General features: G+C 40.7%; 1 long non-coding RNA gene across 1 annotated transcript; it reads left to right on the forward strand.

The window, feature by feature from the left end:
• Nucleotides 1–7,913: 7,913 nt before the first annotated feature.
• Nucleotides 7,914–8,866, forward strand: LOC126614576 (uncharacterized). Its single transcript, XR_007620438.1, has 2 exons — nucleotides 7,914–8,150; nucleotides 8,332–8,866. It is a non-coding gene; the product is annotated as an uncharacterized LOC126614576 (long non-coding RNA).
• The last annotated feature ends 292 nt before the right edge of the window (nucleotides 8,867–9,158 follow it).

A 9,158-nucleotide genomic window follows, 5' to 3' on the forward strand; every position in this document is an offset into this window, starting at 1 on the left:
AATTCGAAAATTCAAAGATTCAAAAAAAAAAAAAAAAAAAAAAAAAAAGAAATCGAAAGAAAAATTAAAAAAAAAAAAAAATTGTCTAAGCCTCCTCTTCTTTGGGCCTAACAACTTTCATAACAAATATATATGAAGAAGGAGTTTTGGGCTACCACTTAAAAAGGAAATGCCTCATTCACCAACTTCCTCGACCGGAAACTTGGGGGACTCCTACCATATGCTACTCCACCTTAATACTCGGAAGTCTCACGACCACTCAGTGACTTGCATTTTTCAAGTCTCCAAACGAGAAATTTTCCTCACTCGGGAAATTAAGGTAGCACTACCTCAACCTACATGTTTCACTCACAAAGCTTCAACATACAAACTTCAACAAAAGGAAAAATTTAAAGAATTTAGTGAAGAAGGCCTTGGTGTATTTAACACAATACATTGAAATGAAGCAAAGCTTGTTTATTGATATCTCCGATAAGTTACAAATATGTACATATACATGAATCAAAATAAACAAACAAGAGAGAGCCTTCACAAAGGTTGCTCAGAAGAAGTCTCAACAGTTGGCAGAGCCCCAGAAAGAGGAGGCACCAGAGGGTGATTATTCGGAGCCTCAGTACTAGGTAGAACCCCAGAAGGAGGAGGCACCGAAGGTTGATCATTTGGAGCTTCATTACACGGTACAACCCTAGAAGAGGAAGGAAATAAATGCCTTTGGAACAAACCCACAAACCTCTGATGATCAAGTAAAATCTGACCATCAAATTCCTGCAGCTGGTCGAGCTTCCTCTTCATGTTTGTAGCATAGTCATGTGCGAGCCTGTGCAACTGTTTATTCTCATGCTTGAGCCATCTGATCTCCTGTTTGAGACTTATCATTTCAGCCGCCAATGATTTAACTTGGCGGGTTCGAGCAAATAGGCGTTAGGCCATATTAGATACAGAAGCTGCACACTGAACACTGAGAGCCAAAGAATCCTTAACAGCCAACTTATCAAACCGTTTGGAAAGTAGTCTGTTATCTTTGGAAGTGAGAAAGTTCCTGGCCACCACCGCAGCGGTCATATCATTCTTCATCACAGAGTCCCCAACGGTAAGAGGACCAGTAGGGGATAAGAATGATGGGTGCCATATGTTGTCTTGAGAAGGCATGGCTACCTCTTCACCAAAGTTCAAGTCAAAACGAAGGTCGGATGTGCAAGACATTCTCATAAATGATGAAGGATAAATAAGGTGCAATAAATCTATGAAGTAAGGGGAAAATTCCTACAAGCAATAACTCTCTGAATGTACTTCTTCCACACAATTGGTGCCCTTATAAAAGAAAGGGCAACAGGGCCGTTGGTTCAAAAATCGAAGCGGCACCACTTTCCGGATTTCGAAGAGGCACCACTTTCCACATGCAACATCAGCTCCTCGGGTACCACAGATAACTTTGCCAAAGATCTCTGACAAAGTTTAGACACATAAATTTTGAAGGTCCAGCTACCCTACTATTACCCACAAGGGTAAAGGAACAACACCACTGCTTGATAACTAGAAAGTCCTAATGTGTGTCAACCTCCGTGCTCTGTGGCAAGGCGGACTGGCAAAAATGCTCGACCTTTACTCACATTCGAGAAAACACTCCCAACAGGATTACTTTCTAAAAAATCAAAAAGACACTGCTCTCCGAATCTCAAGAGTCAGACTCCTAACAGTATTGCTTTCTCAAAAATTGAAGAGGCACCGTTCTCCGAATCTCGAGAGCCAGATTCTCGACAGGATTGCTTGTTCGAAAACCGAAAAGGCATCACTCTCCGAACTTCGAGAGCTAGATTTCCTTGGATAAAGCTTGTCTGCAATGTTCACACGCAACATCAGCTTTCCAGATACCACATACCATTTTTTCAAAGTGCTCTGACAAAGTTAAAACACGTGAAGCTTATTTTTATCTTTTGGAGACATCTGTATAAACCCCATCAGAGGGTAATATGTATAAACTCTATCAAAGGGTAATATGTATAAACCCCATCAGAGGGAAATTTAAAAAAAAAAAAAAAGTCAAAGCCCAAAATAAATGGGTTGTATGTTGTGTGGAGGGCGAAGACCTATAAGCCTAAAATAGCACCAACCAGGTAATCAAAAGTACGCCCAGTACTCCAAAATTATTCAGCAACCTATCGCAATTACCACTAACCAGGTGATCAAAAGTACGCCCAGTGTTGATGCGCAAAATCAGTGAGGACTTTGGTACAACAGAAAGTGTCAGGTTTTGTGACCTTAGCTTGGTTGCTTCGGTCACTAGTGAGGATAAGTATGTAAATGAATAGAGACAGAGGAGCAAACACAAGATATATGTGGTTCACCCAGATTGGCTACGTCCACGGAGTAGGGGAGTTCTCACTAATTGTGAAGGGTTTACACAAATACATAGGTTCAAGCTCTCATTTTGTGAGTTCTAGTGAATAGTTTAGTATAAAATGACATTAGAGATTATTGTGGGAGAATGATCCCTATTTATAGAAGAGAGTTTCTAGTTTTGTTCTGACATTGACACATGTCGTGTTGTGATTGGCTTCTGATGTTGACACGTGTCGCGCTGTGATTGGCTTCTGATGTCGACATGTGTCGCATTGTGATTGGCCTCATGGTTGAAGGGAAGCTCTTCTGGGTCCTTGACGGTATAACGTTGACTGGTGCTCAGTAGTTTCGGGATTGGTCAAGTATGGTACAAACAGTGCTCCCCTAAGTTCCCGAGTAAGGAAAGCTCCTCGGTTGGGGACTTGCAAGATCCAAGCCGTTGAGTAATCACGAAACTTCTAAGTACGGAGGTGTGGTATCGTCTTCACTTGCCTTATCTTTCTCATAGGTAGATGTGGCATCTTCTCTGGAAGTACGCTTCCTCCATTCAGGGGTGGTGTCTTTAACCGGTGGAGATGCACAAGGTAATGTATCATTTTCTCTTGAAGCTTACTTGTAGTTTTAGGCTTGGTCAAACGCGATACAAACCATGTAGTAGGAGTCCCTCAAGTCGCCGAGCTAGGAGATCTGCCGAAAGAGGTGACAGACAAGGTAAGCAATCAGAGCTCCAAGCAATCAGTCCCATATCAAATATGTGATTTCGAGTTCCGGTTGATTGTTCTCATTCTCCCTATCTTGCAGGCAGCATGAAGGATAAAGGGAAGAAAAATGAGAAGAGATGATATGAGATACTTTTGCTTTTGAAGGAGTAACTTTCCATAGGTTTATTCTTGAACTGGATTTGATTCAGGGTGGTGGACACTTGATCTTGAATTGGGCTTGTGATATCTTCAAGGACCGTTGGTGGCTTGATCTTTAAGGATTTGATTCAAGAGTGGTGAATCGGCACGTGCAGTTCACGACGCCTTAGTGAGTCGACTCAAGAATTTGAGGGTCAAAATAAGTCCATCAAATCTAGAGTATGATCAACCCTGATGATATGGGATACTCTTGCTGTTGACAGAATAGTGAGTGTGGTATGGAAAGGTGTCGTGATGTAGTGATCTGTTTCAGCTTATCGTTGAACCTTCTGCTTCAATTTTTTGCATGGCAGAAGTGGTGTGCAACCTTTGCATTTAAATGGTCCTTCAGAACATTCCTTCATAGTGACTCATCCATGCTTGGCAGCTTCAGTGTAAAGAGCCAATATCTGATCAACTGTCATGAGGTATTTGCCGGAAGAATTCATGACCGTGACAACAGTGGAGGATGAGTACTCGAGAGCAATGCTAAGTAAGCAACCAGGAAAAGGTCCCAAGCAGTCAGTTCCAGATTGGAGGTTTGATTTCAGGTTTTAACTGACTGCTCTCTTTCTCCTTGTCCTGCAGGTATGGACAAAGACAAAGACAAGGACATGGAGAAAGCATGATATGGGATACTCTTGCTTTCAACCCTGATGATATGAGATACTCTTGTTCTTGGTGTGGCTTATTTGCTGAGGTATTATCGGGGGGAAATGAAGCTGAGTATTTCGAGAGGTTATGTTGATGGTGCCTTCTCGAATTCGAGAAAGGGTTGAGCATTTTTGCAGGTTTGCCTGTCCGTGGAGGAGGGAGGTCGACATATATAGGGATTTCCCAATAGCAAGTAGTAATGCTATTCCTTTACCCTTCTTGGTCACAGCAATGTAGTGGGAGCTACCAGCTTCACGTGTTTTAACTTTGTCAGAGCACTTTGAAAAAATGGTATGTGGTATCTGGAAAGCTGATGTTGTGTGTGAAGATTACAGACAAGCTTTATCTAAGGAAATCTTGCTCTCAAAGTTCTGAGAGCTGTGCCTTTTCAGTTTTCGAACAAGCAATCCCATCGGGGATCTAGCTCTCGAGATTCGGAAAGCGATGCCGTTTCGATTTTTAAGAAAGTAATCTTGTTGGGAGTCTGGCTCTCAAGATTCGGAGAGCGGTGCCGCTTCGGTTTTTAATAAAGTAATTATGTTGGGAGTCTTTTCTCGAATGTGAGTAAAGCTTGGACGTTCTTACCAGTCTGTCTTGCCACAAAACACGGAGGTCGACACACATAGGGACTTTCCAGTTGTCAAGCAGTGGTGCTGTTCCTTTACCCTTGTGGGTAATAGTAGGGTAGCTGGAACTTCGAAATTCTCGTGCCTAAACTTTGTCAGAGATCTTTGGCAAAGTTATATGTGGTACCCGAGGAGTTGATGTTGTGTGTAGAGAGTGGTGCCTCTTCGGAATCCGGAGAGTAGTGCTTCTTCGATTTTTGAACCAACGACCCTGTTGCCCTTCGTTTTATAAGGGCACCAATTGTGTGTAAGAAGTACATTCAGAGAGTTATTGCTTATAGGAATTTTCCCCTTACTTCAGAGATTTATTGCACCTCATTCTCCTTCATCATTTCTGAGAATGTCTGGCCCATCCGACCGTCGTTTTGACTTGAACTTTGGTGAGGAGGCACAAATGCCTTCTCAAGACAACATATGGCGCCCCTCTTTCTTATCCCCTACTGGTCCTCTTACCATTAGGGACTCCGTGATGAAGAATGATATGATCGCTGCGGTGGTGGCCAGGAACCTTCTCACTCCCAAAGATAACAGACTACTTTCCAAACGTTTTGATGAGTTGGCTATTAAGGATTCTCTGGCTCTTAGTGTTCAGTGTGCAGGTTCTGTGTCTAATATGGCCCAATGCCTATTTGCTATAACCCGCCAAGTTGAATCATTGGCGGCTGAAGTGATAAGTCTCAAACAGGAGATTAGAGGGCTCAAGCATGAGAATAAACTGTTGGAAATGTGCCCTAAAACCAATCATATGATGATACTTTACGGACATTTCACATGTTAAACTAATCTAGTTTAATATCAAGGGCATAGATTATTGTTTTAAGCCGTCTCATATAAATGTTATATGCTTAAACGATAAGTCCAAGGAATATGTGATTGGGAGAATACGATCTAAAGAAGTTAGATTCATGAGACCATTCTTTCGTAGACACATCCTAAACGTTCCTGATCATAGGGTTGCCAATTGGGCATTGACAGTCCGTTAAGATCAGTACGTGCTGTGTCTTCTCTCAGGGAGAGTGACTAGTCTCGAGTCATTGGTGTGTGTGACATTAAGACAAGTACGTAGGTGCTCAATAGAGAATGAGTTCACTGAACACGATCAACGAAGAGTTCTCATATTCATGTCACATGAGAACTCATGGTTGGGATAATGCAAAGTAGTCCTTTGACCTGAGGCATCACAGCTGTCTTGTGGTTAAGTTCTTGATCTTTGATTATGTCAAAGTCACCCCATCGCGGGTGTCCACGGCATCGTTGTGGTTAAGCTACTTAGCCATGGAGGAAAGTGAATGCGCAACAAGGGATCTCTAACCTTCAAACCATTTAAGGGAGAATACTCTATGATATGATTAAGAATCTTTGGCCAAAGTATGAATGAGATTTAGGAAGGCGTTCCAAATCACGTTCAAGGTAATCATATAAGCACACGAATCACATTGGATAGTAAACATGAATAAACTATCAAACCAAACAATGTGGTCAAGAGTATTGTATTAGAGAAAGACCATATTGCATTTGTAATCCTAAACTGAATAGGTTCTCCACCTCTGCTGATTAGCTTGGGTAACCATGATATGCTGCTAGGTGTCACTCATGGTTTGTGGAAGCCCTAAACGTGTATAATCACTAAAGGGAGAATTGAAAGTAAGTTTCAATTCACAATCGATTTGAAAGAGTTTTAATCGCCCACTGCCTCGCTAAAAGGAACCTAATGGATCGTACACCGTGTAAGGTGGAGATTGAAGAAACAATGGAGATGAGTAAGAATAATTAAAAGGTTTAATTATTTATGGCAAGGATTAATTAATATGTTAATTAATCAAATGAATAAGTTCGTTAAAGACCTCGGGATAGTTTTGGACCTTAAGGCCCAATGGGCTTCGAACGTCAAGCCCATTGACTTAAGTTGTATGACAATTTAATGAATAAAGATTCACAAAGGCCCAAAAGCTCAAATCCCTAATGTGGCCGGCCATATGTGTTGAATTAGGGTTTTTTGGTTCTTTAGGTCATTTATAGAAGTGACTATATAAAGAACTTTATAGCCTAAAATTCATTAAGGGTTCTTTTGGAGAAAATTGGTGAGAACATGTCTCTCTTTCTTTCTCTCTAGGAGGCCGGCCCCCTTGGAGGGTGGATCTAGCAATCCCACTACTCCAAGGTCACTTATTCCTTCTCCAATCTCTCCTTGGTGTGGAGACTTAGAGGTTCTCAATTTTGGGAACTTGGAGAAACCTTTTCATCCATCCAAATCCATAGATTTTAGATGCAAGGAATGAAGGCCCTCTCTTTGGGTGATTAGCCTTTGCTTATGCAAAGAGGAATCTACAAAGGTATAAATTTCAACTCACTTTGTTTTGAGTTGATTCATGGTTCACCAATCTACTAGGCTTTGAATTTCATGGGTAATGTTTTGTTTTTAAATGCATGCAAGCATGATTCCGCCTTTTAATTGTTAAATGCATGCTATAGATGTTATTCAAATGAACATGTTTTCACAAAATAATCCTTCATAAACAGTTGCACAGGCTCGCGCATGACAATGCTACAAACATGAAGAGGAAGCTTGACCAGATGCAGGAATCTGATGGTCAGGCTTTACTTGATTATCAAAGGTTTGTGGGTTTGTTCCAAAGGCATTTATTGCCTTCGTCTTCTAGGGCTGTACCGCATAATGAAGCTCCAAATGATCAACCTCCAATGCCTCCTTCTTCTGGGGTTCTGTCCAGTACTGAGGCTCCGGATAACCACCCTCCGGTGCTTTCTCCTTCTGGGGCTTTACCGACTGCTGAGACTTCCCCTAAGCAACTTTTATGAAGATTCCTTCTTGTTTGTTTATTTTAACTCATGTATATGTACATATTTGTAGCTTATCGAAAATATTAATAAATAAGCTTTGCTTCATTTCAACATATTGCATTAAATACACCATAGCCTTCTTCAAAAAGTTCTCTGAATTTTTTCTTTTGTTGAAACTTGTATTGTTGAAGCTTTGTGAGTGAAGCATGTAGTTTGAGGTAGTGTTCCCTTAATTTTCCGAGTGAGGAAAACTTCTTGGTTGGAGACTTGAAAAATCCAAGTCACTGAGTGGTTGTGAGACTTCTGAGTATTAAGGTGCAGTAGCATATGGTGGGAGTCCCCCAAGTCTTCAGGCGAGGAGAGTTGCCGAATGAAGTGTCTTGCTTTCTACTAATTTGTCAAAGTAATGAAGCCTTGTTTTGACGTCACACCTTCATATATGCCTTATGCAAAAATATTTCAAGCTGGTTTTAGCTTTGTAAGGGCCCAAAATTTTTGTGTAGCCCAAAACTGCTCATTTATTCCTTTTGTCTGTCACTTTTTGTATCCTTTAACTTTTCTTTTGCTTTGCCTTTTCCTTTCTTAGCTGGAAAGGTTTTCATTTCCACTAAAAATCTGAATTATTCCAAAGCCATGTTGAAGGAAATGTGGGTGTTGGAGCCAAGGAAGTGAAGGAGGGAGTTAACGTAGAGGGAGCGGTAGCTCTTCAATATAACACCATTCTCTGTAGCTCAAATCGCAAGGTTGTCTTCATGAAAACTGTTCCTTAGCTTGTGAACTACAAATATCCAAATTTGAGATCCATCGGAGTAGTACAACTCCAGATATTCAGGTATGATGAGTGACTGTTCATCATTTTTCTGTTAACCCGTCAGACTTATTGTGAGCTTCAAAACTTCATGTTCTCTTGTTCAGATCAACATACTTTCTTCATCGAAGTTGTTCCTCACCATGTGAACTACAACATATCCACATTTGAGATCCGTCGAAGTAGTACAAATTCAGAAAGTCAGGTATGATGAGTAGTTGTTCATCATTTTTCTGTTAACCCGTCAGACTTATTGTGAGCTTCGAAACTTCATTGTCTCTTGTTCAGATCAACATACTTTCTTCATCGAAGTTGTTCCTCATCATCTCTTCCATAACATATAAAAAATTCAGAACAAACTAACGGTTGAATATTTCCAGATCTTCGAAACACCGCAGCAGCTTTGAAGCTTGCAGAAATCTGACTGTCATGTTTGGAGCTTCAACACTCTAACTTCCGTCGCTCAAATAGAAACATTTCCTTCGTGAAAGTTGTTCATTTGCTCAAGAACTATAAGATGTCCAAAATTCAGCTCCATTGAGGAAGAGCAGGAGTTGCAGAAATTTGATAGATGGAAAGAGGCAGAAGAGGGAGAGGGAGAAAAAGGCTGCTTGGGTTGGATTTTATATAATTGTATGTCTGTTTATGATAGGGATATTGCGGATGTAAAACAAAAAATGTTTGTGTTTACTCATGTGTTGTTGTACAAGTTCAAGAGAATCTTGGTTTTGTGAACAAAATTTGTTTATTTGCCACAAGGTTTTCTGTTTGGAAAATAGTTTAATAGGTAAGGTTTATTGACTATAGATTTTTGCTTGGGTATATAGCGTGACTAGTTGAAGCTATTTTTAGGACACAAAACTTGAATTAGCTTCGCACTATCTTGATGAAGAGTGTGTGAAGCTTTTATATGTTTTGGTGTTGAAATTTTGTATTGTAGGTGAAGCTTTGGGGTTAAAGCTTGATAGGTGAAGCTTTGGTGTTAAAGCTTTATAGGTGAAGCTTTGGTGTTGACGCTTTATAGGTGAAGCT

The sequence above is a fragment of the Malus sylvestris genome, chromosome 3 (genome assembly GCF_916048215.2).
Source record: "Malus sylvestris chromosome 3, drMalSylv7.2, whole genome shotgun sequence".
NCBI lineage: Eukaryota > Viridiplantae > Streptophyta > Magnoliopsida > Rosales > Rosaceae > Malus > Malus sylvestris.